The sequence below is a fragment of the Myotis brandtii genome, unplaced genomic scaffold, assembly GCF_000412655.1.
Source record: "Myotis brandtii unplaced genomic scaffold, ASM41265v1 scaffold197, whole genome shotgun sequence".
Classification (NCBI taxonomy): domain Eukaryota; kingdom Metazoa; phylum Chordata; class Mammalia; order Chiroptera; family Vespertilionidae; genus Myotis; species Myotis brandtii.
Window position 1 is genome coordinate 417624 of NW_005357346.1, and position 16839 is coordinate 434462.

Sequence of the window (16839 nt, forward strand, 5' to 3'; positions counted from 1 at the left end):
ATGGGAATAGTGCTGCTGTGAACATGGTACATCTCTTTGAGATCCTGCTTTCAATTCTTTTGGAAAAATACCCAGAAGTGGGATTGCTGAATCATATGGTAGCTCTTTTTGTAATTGTTTTGGGAATCTCCATGCCGTTTTCCATAGCAACTGTATCGTTTACATTCTCATCAACAGTGTATAAGACTCCCAATTTCTCCACATTCTTGCCACCCCCCCCCTTTTTTTAATGCTTAGCTATCCTAATGGCTGTGGGGGTGTTATCTCATTGTGGTTTTGGTGTTGATTTCTCCAGTGACGAGTGATGTTGAGCATCTTTTCATGTGCTTCTTAAGGCCATTGTTTTGTGTTTTACTATTCAGTAGCTATAAATCCGGGAGCTTTCAGGAGTTGTAAGAATGTATTTCCTAGTATTGCCTTGGGGTAACATGGGAGAATATTCCTGCACAGAGACACAAGAGCTTACCTAACCAGCCTAACTCGAGGATCCATCGAAGAAACCAGGCACTAAAGCGAGAGCCCTTGCTTCTGGCTTTCACTGCTTGGAGAACGTAGCCGAGGACCCGCTGTGTCCTGGCCCATGTTTGGACCTCCCCACAAAACGTGCAAGCAGATTGGGCGGATCTCTTGCTGTTCGTCCCATATAGAGGGGCCACTTTTCATCCTGAGAGCACTGTGCTATGGACTGTGATTAAGCTTTTTGAGGGGAGGCTGTGGAGGGCGAGGGAGGTGAAGAAGGAAAAGTTGAAGTGACTGAGCTTTTCCCCAGAATGCTGAACCATCTCAGAGTGGCAGAGCTTAGCGTGCATGGGAAGGATTGATAAGCTAACGTTAGCCATATAAGAAAAGTAAATGATCCTTTTCCCCTACTATGTTACTAGATAATCCCCCTACTATGTTATTAGATAACCAACCTACTATATTATTAGATAATCCTCCTACTATGTTATTAGATAACTAGAGGCCCAGTGCATGAAATTCGTGCACGGGTAGGGTCCCTAGCATCTGCTGGTTGCCGGCTGGGGTCTCCCTTCTCCCGGCTGCCTGCTGCCACCGGTTGGGGCAGGGCCGGCCGGGGGTGGGGGGCGTGAGCCGTTGGCTGGCTGGCTGGCACCACCCCCTGGTCAAACTCCCGATCAAACTCCCAGTTGAGGGGACAATTTGCATATTCGGCTTTTATTATATAGGATACTGACTGGAACAAAAGAAAGTTGGTTGAATCAGTCTGGTGACAATAAGGGTAATGTCTAAAACCCTCAGATCCTGGAGAAGAGTAAATTTAACTCAGTGACAGCTAATGAGTAGTGTTAGGGTTAAAAAGTGTTATACCCACCTGTTGAAAATTTCATTCTAGAATTTAATATTCTAGGGTGCACCCCTGTGGACTCAGGATTCATTGAAAAAAAGGTACCCATGTTGGGGTCTTGCCCTCCTGGTGTCCTTTCCTGATAGCGCATTCATGGGGGTAGCCACAGCTGCAGTCTTAGAAACAAGGCATTCCTGCCTTTTCCAGGTCTGGGAAGGACTGTCTGGGCTATTGTTAGCCAGCCGGTTAATGGTTAACTCCTACAACACGCCAGACATAACACCTAATCTTTTGATGAGACCTACTGCTCAGAATGAATAATGGTTAACCATTCCTTACCTCTGACTAAGACCATATACCTTCCATAGTTTGTTCTCTGAAATAGCTGACACTGTGAAGGACTTTTTTTTTTCTTTTGCAAATAACATTTACATAGCACAGACGTTTTATGACTCATTCCTTGCAAAGGAGCAGGTGGTGTCCCTGAATAGTTTACCACCTTATAGGGACTAGTAGAATAATTCTACCAATTTTTCATTTAACTCTCTCCCAGCTGTCTGGTGAGAGACCAGCCAGTATGAAATAGTCTTTTCCTCAGTGCAAATATGAAAAGACAAATAGTGCTCTTGTTAGCAGAAGAGTCTTTTTAAATAAAAAAAATGGATTGATTGATTTAGATAGAGAGGAAGGGAGGAGAGAGAGACAGATTTGTTGTTCCACCTATTTATGCATTCATTGGTTGATTCTTACATGTGCCCTGACCGGGGATTGAACCCGAAACCTTGGCCATATCAGGTGATGCTCTAACCAACTGAGCCACACTGGCCGGGGCAGGAGAGTCTTGTTAAAAGTCTGCTGTGCTGCATGTGACTGAGATTTTCTTCTTTATGGGAACACTCATCCGGGCTGGAAAAAGATAAAAAAAAAAATCAAATCAAACAAAGGAAGCAAAGAAAGATATGAGTCTCCTTCCCTTCCCAGGAGCTGCTTCGAGCCGGGGCATTGCCAGTGACCTGGTGGCGGTCTTGGAGGACTCAGCCACCTCACTGCGGCCTACTGAGCTGGGCCACCAGGTAGAAGGCCGCAGCCCTGCGGGTGCAGCTTCAGGCTCACCACCGTTATGTCCAACTGAAGCTGTTGGAGCTCTTGCCCACTTAGGAACTTTCTATAAACATTCGAAATAGCCTTTATGTCATGAAAAAAAAAAAGCTTGGCGGAAAATTAGTGTTTGCAGCTCTGAGACGTGTGTCCCTAATGGCTTTCATGATTTCACACGCGTTATCAGGGTCCCCGCTTCCTTCCTTGGTAATCCGTGGACGCAGTTGTTCGCGGTTTCCTTTCTCCATAGGAATCTGTCTGTTGTCGGCAGAGGATGGCTGGCTGGCACAGCCAGTGTCTGCACTGACAGTTGGATCTGGGTTGGAGCATTTCTTGCTTATTACAACCTCTTAAGTTAAAAACAAACAAACAAACAAAACAGACTGGGCTCCTTTTTTTTTTTTTTGTAGTGAAGGTTTTCCAGAAAGTTCCGAGGGCTGGCTGCGTCTCCCATTCAGGCTTTGGCTCCGTGCATGTGGCTGGCATCCTCACCTCTCCTCAGACGCTGCCTTTGGCAAGGGGCCAGGCATTTCTTAACAGCCGCAGTGCACATTTCTGTCTTTATCTTACTTGACTTTCCTGTGGAATGTGACATTGACCGTGGCCTCCTCCTGGACGCGTTGCCTTCTTGGGCGCCCCCTGATGTTCCTCCTCCTCCCCTGGGTGTTCCCCTTCATTGTCCGTTGAGGGTGCTCCTCCACTGTTGGATACAGGTGTGGTCTAGAGTCTGATTCCATGCCTTCCTGACCCTTTTCTCAGGGGCGTTCATCTGTAACTCAGACCCCTCTCTCTTCAGGGCCCCCACATTCCAGCTGCCTACTGGGTTTTCCATGCAATGGACCGCAAATATCTTAAACTCAGAGTGCCACAAACAGAATTCATTTGATTTCTTCTCAGACCAGCCCGTTTCCTATATTCCCTACCTTGGTGACTGTGTTACCTCCTATCGAGTTAAAGAAAGAACTTGAGGCAACCAAATAAATGTCTCATTCTTCTTCACTTTTCTTATCCCATAAGCACCATGCCCGTTTCCTTACTGTAAGGTGGCTGCATTTCCCCCATTCTAAGCCAATCCCACTGTCCTTCAGAGTCAGTATCACCTTACCTCCTGCAGAAGGAATTCTGTCCTAGTCCCTCGGCCTGGGGTTTAATAAGTCCTGTTTACCTGTTGAACCGAACTTGATTGAGTTTAGCTGTGGCCCAGGTCATGGCGTAGTTTCAGGGCTAGCAGAGTGGGACCTTGCAGATGTGTAATTTGCTGGAAGTGCCTGAGTACTATCCTGTGGCTGGTGGGTGTGCTGCCCTTTTCATGCAGAGATGGGGCTGGGGCATCAGCTGTGGGCTTGCTGGCCCTGAAAGCCATTTCTGTCATTTGTTTCGAGTTGGATGTGTCATATGGGAAGGTGATAGAAGGCAGTTTTGGCACAGTGGGAAGATCATTGATTTCCATTGGCCCTGAAAGCCATTTCTGTCATTTATTTCGAGTTGGATGTGTCATATGGGAAGGTGATAGAGGGCAGGAGGCAGTTTTGGCACAGTGGGAAGATCATTGATTTCCAGAACTCTAAGGACTAGGGAAGAATAATGCAGGAGAAGCACCTAGTAAGAGCTGGTTCTCAATAATGATATGTTTGGGGCAACCACCCAGGGGCTGGGCTAGGTGCTTGGATGGAACAGGGACCAAAAGGTTCAGTGGCAATTGGCTGAGGTGACAGTCCTCGCCTATTCTCTGACTCCCCGGTGCAGTGTGAAGGCCGGTCTTCTCAGAGGTGGTGCTCAGAGGCAGCTGCTTTTGTTCCGTAATGTAAGTTGGGAGACTTTTCTTTAGTCTTAAGTGGACTTTCCCATTTTTGTAACTAGTGGGGAAGAGTCAGGAAATGGTGACATCATTGGCAGCATTGTAATGACCAAGTCCTAGTTCTACAGTTTGGAGAAGGCACCTGAGTGTCCTTTTTCTCATACACCCTCATAACCAGAAAACTCTGTGTACAAAATGGTTCGAGTCCCGGGAACCACCAGTTGCTCTGGGCTTGTCCTTACTGTGGAAGCTCAGAGACTCACCCGTGAGATAACCTAAGTAAATAGACATAAGGCCAACCAGTCCTGGCCAAGTAGCTCAGTTGGTTAGAGCATCAGCCCCGTATGCCAAAGTTGCGCGTTTGATCTCTGGTCAGGGCACATCACACATACAAGAATCAACCAATGAATGCACAAATAGGTGGAACAACAAATTGATGTTTCTGTCTCTCTCAAATTAATGCACAAAATTTTTTTTAAAACTTATTAGAGTAGGTGAAGTCATGTATGTTTGCTGCTGGATAGGTAGAAATATTTCCTATGCAGGTAAAAGAAAAACGACTCCTAAATTATTGCTGATGTTAGTCTGTGCTCTTCTGCAGCTAAATATGTCACATGATTTTCTCTAATTGCCCCCAGGGGTTGTTTATAGGCCAGCATTACCCTAGTAGGGTCACGAGAGCACACGGTAAAAGTGCTGCACTTTGCTCTGAGCGAGGGAAGAACGAGCCCCCGGAGAGCTGGCGGAAATGGAACTGCCCTGAATGGAGATTTGAAGTGAAAATTGACCACTCGTTGTGATTTCTCTGTTTTTTAAACCCTGTTTTTAAAGTTTATCTTGTCCTGCAAATACACACCTGCACATTGGAGATAAGAATGGAAGAAGGGCCGCTGATGACAAATGCATGGCTGTGTTTGAATAAGGTTCTCTGTTCTGATTACTGAGCTGGGTCCAGGTGCCATGCCTGGAATGTCTGTCCGTGTCTTTCCCACCCCAGCCCCAACACAGCATGTGTTTAAGGCAGATTATATGTCATTGGAGATTATTTTGAGGATTTAATGAGTAGTACTCAGAATAAATGTTTGTCCTAGTAAACACTTGTCTTGCCATTTTATTGCTAATTTTTTATTGTTTACTTTTTAACAGAATTGTATTTTAATTTTACTTGGAATGGTGTATTTCTCCAAGTGCAAACTAATATTATGATTTTCATAACTTGGGTTTAAAACTCAAGATTCTCCCCATTGGATGTTGTCTTTTGGTTGGAATTTTTTTTTTAGATGCTTTTGTGTACTTCTGTAGGGTTAAGCTGCTAATGTATTCAGGGGTCCTCAAACTATGGCCCGCGGGCCACATGCGGCCCACCGAAAACATTTTCCGGCCCGCCGGGTGTTTTTGCCGCCGCTGCCTGTTGCTGAATTTGTTCATAGTTTTTTTTTAAACTATAGTCTGGCCCTCCAATGGTCTGAGGGACAGTGAACTGGCCCCCTGTTTCAAAAGTTTGAGGACCCCTATCATCAGTAATCTAGACTAATAGTTTTTTTAAATTAGAAATTATTTTATAATCTTTAAAAACTTGGAGGGAAATCTGGTTACATCCTATGCAAATAATTGATATGAGCTGAGTGTTTATCCACCAGGTTTTAATGTCTAGGAACTTGATGACATCTACATAGCAGGCTGGATGGATGGCTGAGTCTCACCACTTCTATTTCATTTATGTTTTTCATATATATTTTCTGTTATTATTATTTTAAATGTTTTTATTGATTTCATAGTAAGGGAGAGGGAGAGAGAGAGATAGAAATGTCAATGATGAGAGAGAATCATCGATCGACTGCCTCCTGCATGCCCCCTACTGGGAATTAAGCACACAACCCGGGCATGTGCCCTGACAAGGAATCAAATCAGTGACCTCTTGGTTCATGGATCGATGCTCAACCACTGAGCCACACCAGCCAGTTTGTTCATACATTCTTATGAAAACCTTAGACAATTATACCTTCATCCCCTTCTGTGATAGCTCAGGTTCCTTATACACAGGGATTGGCAAAACTAGGTTTACAGTTGTTCGTAAGGAAAATAATAACAATAATTAATAAATAATAATACAAGAATAAACTGCAGACCTACTTTTGCCCCACTCTGTACATCGGATTTGGGTGAGGCCTGTGATAGACCGATTCCTGACCCTTTCTTTCTCTCGGCTCCCCAGTGATTCTGACACTTAGGATGATATTTTTCTCAAGAGCGATCAAAATCTCTCTTATATTTGGAACCAAAAAAGAGTTGTCATTTCCTGAGTTCAAGGAGGAGGGTATTGGTGGCTTTCTTCTGTGGCAAAAAGGGTGGCACTGAATATAATGAGGCTCTCGAGTAGATAGCACTCTGGAGAGGTGACACCATGCCGTATGGGAGGACTTGGGCAGTCAGGTGTTGAACAGAGTTTGATTTGACTTAGCGATGTTGGAGAGGAGTGCTCCTGGGAAGGGAACAGCGGAGATCTGTGGCTGGCTCCTTCTAATCGGGAATCCGGAACCTGAGTCCATCTGTCGTCCCAGGTGCTAAGATGATTTTTTAGGTATCTTTCATTATTGTGACAAATATGTCAACACCATGGACAACATCAGTATATATTATTTCTTGGGAGGACATTCTGCAGAGAACTTTCATTCTTGGGCACATCCTCATTGATGTCTTAGAATCTCTATATATAAAAGCCTAAGCGACCAGTTGACCGTTTGACTGTTTGACCAGTAACTATGACATGCACTGACCACCAGGGGGCAGACGCTCAATGTGCAGGCATGGAAACATGAAAGAGACTGATGAATCTCAGAGGGAAAGGGGGCAGGGGAAAGGTGGGAAGAGATTAACCAAAGATTTTATATGCATACTAGATAGAGATCAGGTGCATGGATTTGTGTACCTGGGTTCCCTTGGCCTGGCCTGCGGGGATCAGGCCAAAACTGTCCCGGTGCACGGATTTGTGCACCGGTGGGGTCCTTTGGCCTGGCCTGTGGGGAACAGGCCCAAACCAGCTCTCCGACATCCCCCGAGGGGTCCTGGATTGCGAGAGGGTGCAGGTCAGGCCGAGGGACCCCATCGGTGCATGAATCTGTGCACCGGCCCTATAGTTAAATATAAAGCCCAAATGCCATCCAGTGGAATTGTGACTCATGGCCTGAAATGCCACATAGGAGTTGCTGCCAGAAACACTTGCAGGGAGATCCAGTTGCCCTTTCGCCTCCTCAGGTGGCTGGTCCAGATGTGTCGCCAGGAGCAAGAGTCCCTGTGGGAAATGTAGTGGCTTTTGAAGTTGAGTTTCATGTGACGTGAAGAGTGTTTCTATATTCAGAGACATCAAACAACGCTGAGTATTCTTTTCTTTTTCAGGAGTTGTCTCATGGGCATTTTTAGAAAATTTATACTTAAATTAGAAATAATATAACAACTTTACAGATTAACATTAAAAAAATTACGGTTACTTGAACTTTGGCAGACTCTCTGAGTTCATGTAAATGGATAATTTTTTCTCTGTAAAATGCTGGCTTTGAAGTTTTCTTTTGAGGGCAGAGATAAAATGTATTAAACTTAAACGTTTAAGTTAAATTTATTTTTGCTTGAGTAGGTGAAAGATGAATATAATGCAGAATTTAAGAAGCACACAAGAGCCTGGCTGGAGTGGCCCTTCCTCCAGTGCACCGAAAGATTGCTGGTTCTATTCCTGGTTGGGGCACATGCCTGGGTTGTGTCTTTGGTCCCTGGTCGGTTGGGTTGTGTGCGGAGGGCTACTGATTGATGTATCTCTCTCACATCGATGAGTCTCTCTCCCTCTCACCCTCCCTCTCACCCTCTCACCCTCCCTCTCACCCTCCCTCCCTCCCTCTCACCTTCCCTCCCTCCATCCCTCCCCCTCCCACTCTCTAAGCATGTCCTTGGTGAGGATTAAAAAAAAAAAGTATACAAGATTATGCAATAGGAAGTCTTCATTTCACCCTTGATCCCTAGTCTCAGGTCCCCTCTTCTGTAAGAATTGTAAGTAGTTTTTAAGATAGTCTTCCAGAGCTATTTTGTGTGCATACAAACATATACACCCATTCCCTCGCTTTTCCACACATCTGGTACATACACTACTCCTGTTCTATGTCAGTATTGTTTCTTATCCCAGAAGCCATTTATTTCAGTGTATAAAAGGCCTCCTTATTCATTTTTTTCTTAAGCGGATGTGCCATTATTGACCGTCTTCTGTGATGAGCTTTTAGGTTGTTTCTGGGTTTTGTAATTACCAATAACTTTTTTTCACACATGTAAGAGTGTTAAAATAAATTTCTAGAAGTAGAATTGCTAGGTTAAAGGCTTCTGCCCTTGTAATTTTAATAGATATTGCCAAATGCTTGCCATGGAAGTTATACCACCAGCAATGTATTGGGGGACCTGGTAGACTGTTGGCTTTTAAGTCTTTCTCTTGGGGGTGGGAATTAGAGAATTTGAAAATATTCAGGTAATTTGAAAATATATATATATTTAAATACATAACGTATGCATATTTAAATATACTTTGATCTATATTTCATTATTGTGTAGTCACATTACCGTCTTTCTTCGGAAGCTAGATGTTTAAGTGGCTAGATGTTTAAGCTAGGTGTCTACAACATTAAGTTATCTATCAGATTGTGAAAAGATGAACAATGAGGTAATTTGAGGAGCTTTTGGATTCATGTCCTCAATTTCTGTCTATGCTTCTCAAAATTCTTTAAGATTCAGCTCAGTGTTGCCTTCTTCCATGGAACCTATAATTAGTCTAGCTCTTGTTGGCCTGGGACAGCATTTACACCCTGTACTCAGTTCCATGCTTTCATTAAAAGGAATCTATATCATGTTTATGAGCCATGTCGGGAGACCAGATGTTAAGAGCAGTTTTAACTCATCGCTTTGCCCTTTGATTTTTCTCTAGTCTTGGGAAAGAAACAATAACATTCAATAAATGCTATTTTCTTAAGTTTTTAAAAGCCCCCCCAAGCACTTTATTATAATAATTTAAGCATAAATGTTAATATTTTTTCAGAATAGGAAAGTAATAATGACCATTGTAGAAAATGTAAAAAATATAGAAAAATTTATATAGCAACAAAATAAACATCACCCAGAATTTTACCTTCCAGAGATCATCACCCCATCAGTTCTTTTGTCCTTTTCTGTGTGTGTGTTTAATTAAATTGGAAACAACATGCCGATGCAGTTTTATATTCTCCTTGTCACCCTGCCAACAGTTGACAGTTTGAGTACGTCCTCCCGGAGCTTTTTCTATGCACATAATACATAATGTGAAATGTAAAGAAAGTTTTAGAACATAAATTAGAAACGAAATCACGCTAAGCATAATGCTGCACCTGCTTTTGCCACTCAGAGCTGTAGTCAGCTCCTCGTGTGTATGTACAGAGCCTACTTCTTTTAAACGTATGTACCATGACCCATACAACACAACATCTCCGTTGTATGCACTTTTCCCTATTACAATTAATGCTGAGGTGAACCTCTTTTTACATAGATACATGTCGAATTTTGGATAGGTTCCTAGAAGTGGAATTACTACAACTGTGTTGAAAGGTCATGCATGCCTAAGTTTTTACTGAGGGTAACGTCAAATTTCCCCTTAAAAATGTCCTATTGGTGTATATTCCAGCAAGTAACACCATGATATCTTCATCAGCACTGGAATGATCAGTCTTTTTTTTAATTTATTTTCAATTCAAGAGAGAAAACAGTGGCCTCTTATGCATGTATAATTTACATTTTACTGATAGTGAGGTTGGGTATCTTTTTTTAAATTTTTAAAATATATTTTATTGATTTTTTTTTCAGAGAGGAAGGGAGAGGGATAGAGAGTTAAAAACATTGATGAGAGAGAAACATCCATCAGCTGCCTTCTGCACACTGGGGATGTGCCTACAACCAAGGTACATGCCCTTGACCGGAATCAAACCTGGGACCCTTCAGTCTGCAGGCCAACGCTCTATCCACTGAGCCAAACTGGTTAGGGCGAGGTTGAGTATCTTCATATGCTTTTTAATCTGATGTCTTTTAGCTATAAAGTGTCTGGTCTTTTTTTTTTTTTTTGAAGTTTCTTATTGGATTTTTATGATACTGAATTTTTGTCTATTGCAAGTATATTGCAAGTATATTTTCTCAGGTCGTTGTCTTATAATCCACTTTACATTGTCTTTAGCCATGGAAGCATTTAAAATTATGTAATAAAATCTGATAGTATCTAGGAGAGACTTACATACCTTCACATTAGTAATATATTTTCTTCTGGCACTTTTATAATTTTGTTTTCTTACATTTAGACTGAGCTAGATTGATAGAATGATTGACTTCTACTCTTCCTTTTGCCCTGTAGTTTGATCATGAAGATTGGTATACTTTTGTATAGTATTTTTATGACTTACCAAAGCAGCTTCATATAACAATAGATCAAATTAAAACTGAATGATGGAAGTATATATGTTACAGATGAATATTTTTTGGTGATTTTCAAATTTCTCTTCAGCTTTCATTTAGTTTGGCTTTTCAAATTGTGTTTCCTGGTCACTTTAGGCACCTCAAGACTTGGGACTAGGGGAGTGGTTGGCAAACTGCGGCTCGTGAGCCACATGCGGCTTTTTGGCTCCTTGAGTGTGGCTCTTCCTAAGCCTTAGGAGTACCCTAACTAAGTTAATAACAATGTACCTACCTATATAGTTTAAGTTTAAAAAATTTGGCTCTCAAAAGAAATTTCAATCGTTGTACTGTTGATAGTTGGCTCTGTTGACTAATGAGTTTGCCGACCACTGGACTAGGGTGTCCTGGAGGATGTACAACTCAGTTCTGCTTTTACTGGAATGTTGCATTTGAAAATGAAGGTGTTTCTTTAAAAAAGAACCAGAAAACCAATGATTTGAAGTTTGGGGAGCTGGGTAGGGTTTCCCTGGGGGATTCCAGTGTGTTGGTGTTGGTCATGTGTGTGGTCAGTGTGCTTTGGAGCTAGAATTCCTTGCCTTGAGGACCTGGGCGGAGCTCCCTGGGCAGGGCTAGGCTAGGCCTCCCTCTGTTTCCAGCCCTATCCTGTTACAGTTAAAGTATGTTCCGCAGTTTGACCTTCCGCTCTAGAACACTTTGCACACTATTATTCCCCATTTCCTCCTGGATACCTTTCTCATCTGTACACTGGGATCTCGTTAGGCAGAAGCAATAAATACTTCAGAGCATAAATATTTTTGTTGAGAGCTGAAGCACATTTCTAAATCCGTGAACACAAGTGAAATGGAAAATTACTGAGTACATTACAAACTCAGACCCAAGAATGCCAGGGGAGTTTTATTTTTATGCTTAGAAAAGAAACATGAAGTGTTGTTTATCTGTGGGTGTGAAAAATATATTAAAATAGCATATCATAACTATATTCAAACAGTGTTTTTCTTGCCCCGTCTTAATTTGATAACTTCAGTCTTGTCCTAGTACATTTCTCTTGGAGTGGATTAATGCCGCATTATTTATTATTTGGACTCCATTGAGTTACTGCAGATTTTTTGACTGTTTAATTCTTACTCCTCACACTTAATGGAATAGCTGATCCTTGGACAATGTAGGGGTTAGACCTCCCCACTCCCTCAAATCCTGCACAGTCAAAATGCGCATAAAACTTTTGACTCAGTTGAATAACACACGTTTGTATGTAATACATACTGTGTTCTTACAGTAAAGTAAGGTAGAGAAAAGAAAATGTTATTAAGAAAACCATAAGGAAGAGAAAACAGTACAGTACTGTACGTCTTTATTGAAAAAAGTCTGCATATAAGTTGACCCCTGAAGTTCAAACTTGGTGTAGTTCAAGGGTCAACTGTATTTAATTGTTTTTCAGAAGGTACTAAATAAGTTTTGGTGCTTAGTATCGTCCCTTTTTGGGCTGAGGCTAAGAAGAGGCTGCATCTTGCCACCAGTGCTGGTCCTGATTTTCAGACAGTGGCTGCTTCACCCATAGTAGTGACCTCCAAGACCTGTTTAGTTTCATGAGTCGGACGAGAGGAATTCCAGGTCTTACAGGCATCTCCTTCCTTTAAGTTCACTCGTGGGGAACATGACACATGGTCAGCGTTGCTAATTATACTTGAAGGAGCAGAATCACCTTCCTGCATTCCCTCTCTTCCACCCACTCGTGTAGAGGTGACTCTTGGCCTTAGCAATGTCATGAGAGGCCACACGTCCTATAGACTCTCGGGAGGAGAGGCCACAGTGCAGTTTGCGTTCACTTCTGTGCTTCCCCATGAAAATATAAAAGATGCAAAAGCGTATCGTTTATTTCTGGGATTGATTATTCTTTTAAGAAATCTTTTCAATTTCAGCTTTATTGAGGTATAACTATTGTAAGATATTTAAAGTGTCCACCGTGGTGATTTGATATGAATATAGTGAAATGATTTTCCCCTTCTATGTAACGAACACATCATCACCTCCCACATTTATCTGGTATTTCTTACTCTGTTGGCTTCGTGGTGCCCTGTGTGTTGTGGCAGCCTCCTGACTCCTGGGAGGGGCATGAAGCCCATTTATAAGTGCTCAGAATAAAAATCATAAAACCCAAGTGCTCAAGAATGTTAGCTAAATGGTGACGGTGGTGGTGGTGGTGGGAGATAAGGACTAAAGCTCATTTATACCCCATCTTCCTCGCCACCATCCTGCCAGTGTAATCAGCTGCACTAACACCCTGGTCAGTGTTCACCTTTACATTTGCTTGGTTTTCTTAATAAACATCTGACTAAGTGTTCCCACACACTTCCCACTGCTTTATGAAACTCCTGCCCAACTTTCCACGAGATCCAATCTCATTCGATAATTTCACCCCCTTCCCTTTCTTTCTTCCCTCTGGAGCCCCCCAGCTTCCGCTTAGGTAAGGACTGGCACAGGTAACACTTCTTATAAAGACTTTTAAACCGTTGCCCTGCTTTTAGGTCCTTCCCTTCTCGCAGCCTCCACACTTTGCAAAACCAAACCACCTCCTCACCTCACCAAACAGAGCAGAACACCTGGTACCTATGCCTCTCAGGTTGAACTTCCAGAGGCTTACCTCTCAGTTAGCTCGCACGCCCAGCTTTCCTTCTGTATTTATATATTTTGACGCGAGGTTCCTGAAATCCCCTGGTTTCGTCAAGCGTGGGGCTTTTAGCATTTGTGTTTTATTCCCCTCCTCCATTGGAAATGATTTTTCAGCTGGGAAAAGGTGAAAACTTCACTATTTTGTGGCTCACATCCAGCAGTCTCCCAGCCTCTAGCTCCAAATTTCTAATTATTGGCTGGACTAAAGTCACCAGACAGGGCGAGGAAGTAAGCCTAGATATTCCAGACACATTTTGTACGTATTTGCCCTTGGTCCTAGTCTTTGTTATTGTCTGATACAAACGAGAGTGGGCTCAGGTTTTCTCCTGGTGTCTTCCTCTAGTGAGAGTTTTCCTTCCAGTGAAGATTTTATGGGAAAGTCCAGCTCGTGAGCTCTGTGTTTTCTGGTGAATAATAAGCCCAACTTAATGAGGTAGGTTGTAAAGATAACTTGTCTCATTTTAGTTCTGCAACTAAAGGAACACAAGGCGAGGTGAGAGTTACTAGGGAACCACAGAGAAAATTAACGGGCGTTGAATTAGGACCTCAAGAGAGAAGGTCAGAAAGGTAGGGATAGTTATGTTGTGAGCCTTAATAAGAGTGTTAAATTTATGAATTTGTAATGTAGAGAGGATGGATCCCAGTGGCCCTTTTCAAGGTGAAAGAGTTTAAGAATAGGTAAAATTAGCATGTAGAGATTTAAGTATATTTTATAAAGAAGATGATGTTTCAAGAAGATTGTTACTGAAATGAGCCTTGCCCTGGCTTGGGTGGCTCGGTTGGGTGTCATCCTGTGCACCAAAAGGTCACTGGTTGATTCCCGGTCAGGGCACATGCCTGGGTTGTGGGCTTGATCCCCTGTAGGGAGCGTGCAGGAGGCAGCCGATGGATGTTTCACTCTCACATTGATGTCTCTCTCTCTCCCACTCTCCCTTCCTCTCTTTCTTAAAAAAAAATCAATAAAAATCTTAAAAAAAAAGATATGGTCCCCTTGAGTGATTTTTCTTTGATGTGGTTAGACACCATCTAAAAGTTCTAACTTAGTATACAAGTGGCTAAGTGCCATTACATTTTTTCTTAGTGCACTCTCTCTTGAGAGCATTCAGGCGCAGGTAGTAGGATGAAATCTTCATACTTTATTGCTTGCCTGTTTAGGTTGCTGTGTTAGAATCCTCATTTACCAATCAGACTTAACCAGTTCACTGCCACGCGTCCAAAACGGAAGCCATCCCCACACACCAGAGACGCCTAAGGAAACCCAGTAAGAAAAAAAGCTATAACCTGATCTTGGTTGTTTTGACTCCAAGTTTTATTTCTTTCTGTTTTTACATTATGCATGCAGCTTTTTATCGTGTGAAAACACACGATTTCAGTCATTTTATAGGTCAAGAAATGGAGCAGCAATGTGCCGTAGCTTCTACATTTGGCAGTTCAGGCCTATGCAATAAGGGACTTCTAAAGATGTATAGCTTTGGACTTGATAGCATTCCTTCCGAATCTACCCTAAAGAAAGAATAAAGAATTATTTTTAAAAAGAAAGAAATAACAGCAAAGTTAACTTCAGCTAAAAAAAAAAAAAGAACCAGAGGCATAGACAAATCTTTTTGAACCATAGCAAAAATTAGAACCCACATGCATGTAACAATGGTGAATGGTTCAATAAATGTTGGCCTATACCGTAGAGCAGTGGTTCCCAACCTTTTTTTGGCCATGCCCCACCTAAGCATCTCTGAAATCCTGATGCCCCCCCCCTCGTGACATATAATTATTATTCAAAAAGCAAACTCCTAATCACATGGAGGAAGCCTAAAAGGCCATTAACGTGGTCTAAATAAGCTTCCAAAGAACATGGCATCCATGAAGAGGAAAATAAAAGAACAAAAGGACAGTTGAAGAACTAAGGAAGAAATCACTAAGAAACTGTTATAAAAATAGTAATAATATGAAGCAATATGAAAAAATAGCAAATAAAGTTTAAGAACATATAATAGAGAACTGAAATGCATAAATATGCCACAATATATATTTATATACTGTATATGAGTCCCCATAAAAAATACAAAAATTCACTGTTAATAATTCACTCATTATTGAATTGCCCCCCATTAAAAATCAAACTGCCCCCCTGCAGGGTGTGTGTGCCCCATCTTGGGAAGATAAGTAGTAATCAGAAAGGATGAAAGATATGAAACAAAGTAGTGGAATCCCAATAATGTAAACAAATTTAAAATATACCTAATTAAAAGGATGGGATAAAATATACAAAAGTTTTAAATTGATTACCCTTGGGTGGTGACATTATGCACGATTTTTAGTTTTTCCTTTTAGTTTTCTATAATTTCCACTTATAATGAATTTATAATCAGAAAGTATTAAAGATTATTAAAATTTTTAGATGAGGTAGAAAAAGAATGATCCTTCTCACCCTAATAATTCAAAAGAATGAAAACTCAAGCAAATTCCAGGATACAAGTGGTTTTAATCAGTTCTAATTTGAAAATGAATGTTGGATTGCAAGTGGTTTTTTTTTTTGTGGTTTTTTTTGCTTTTGCATTTAGTCAAAGTATGATTGTATATGGTGCTGAAAGCCACGTGCTTAATGAGCCAGTATTGTAAATACTGTTATTTATGAAGGGGCCTATATGTGAATGTGCATCTCACATTAAAATTCCATGGTGAAGGACTGCACTTTGGGTGCAGCCTCTGCCACCTGCTAGCTTTGGGACTTTGGCCAGATCCATACAGTCTCAGTTTTCTTACCTGTAAATTGGGGTTGTGAGGATTAAATGATGTCATACATGTAAATCACTCAGATGATTTTATAGCTGAAATAAGTGATAGCTGATTTAATGCTACTCCTGAAGGAAGACTTATTCCAAATTTTCTTATATAGAATATTGAGGAAAGGCAAGATTAACTGGTTTAAAGTATTTTTTTTTTGGGGGGGGGTCTAATACAATATTAATACTCCAAAGATTACATAGGGGCAAAGTAGATGTGTCTGCTTCTGCCTTCCTCCCTCTGAGGTCAGAAGTGTTCCATGCCTTTTCTCCAAGCTTGTGTAAGCACAGACACATATAGGATGACTGGTTTGGCTTTATTTTTTTGCCTTACATATTACTCTGCAACTCACCCTGGGTGTCACTCTGAACCAATAGATTCTGTTCTAACTAATTACCAATAATTACATAAGACCCTAAATAATTTTCTATGCCAGGATTTCTTTGAACATAACTCTGTTATGGATATTCAGGGTGGTTTTTGACCCTTATACATAACCCTGAAGATTTGTTGCTTTTATTTCCTATGAAAGTTTCCCACAAGTGGCATTGCTGAGTCAGAGTACGTGTTAATTATAGTGCGGAGGGATTTGGGGTTACACAAGCTGTTTAAAACGTTGGTTCCTGCCCTCTTACAATCTAGTGGAAGAACAGATGATGTGCATTCTTTTCCCAGGGATTTCTTTCCTTCTTTTTTTTTTTTGCTCTTATACAAATATTTC

General features: G+C 41.6%; 1 protein-coding gene and 1 long non-coding RNA gene across 3 annotated transcripts in view; one reads left to right on the top strand and one right to left on the bottom strand.

The window, feature by feature from the left end:
- Positions 1 to 16839, top strand: part of PTPN14 (protein tyrosine phosphatase, non-receptor type 14) — a 145673-nt gene that overhangs the window by 19517 nt on the left and 109317 nt on the right. The window contains exon 1 of one of the 2 annotated variants that reach the window (XM_014538764.1): positions 13403 to 13904. The exons of the other annotated variant lie outside the window; for it this stretch is intronic. The gene's annotated coding sequence lies outside the window, so the exon portion shown is untranslated. Of the gene's footprint in view, positions 1 to 13402; positions 13905 to 16839 lie in introns of those variants that run through there. 2 annotated transcript variants of the gene reach the window in all.
- The window catches only part of LOC106725913, a 4387-nt gene continuing 2001 nt past the window's right edge, over positions 14454 to 16839 (bottom strand). Inside the window, exon 3 of the long non-coding RNA XR_001361917.1 lies at positions 14454 to 14840. This is a non-coding gene — a long non-coding RNA (uncharacterized LOC106725913). The remainder of the gene's footprint in view (positions 14841 to 16839) is intronic.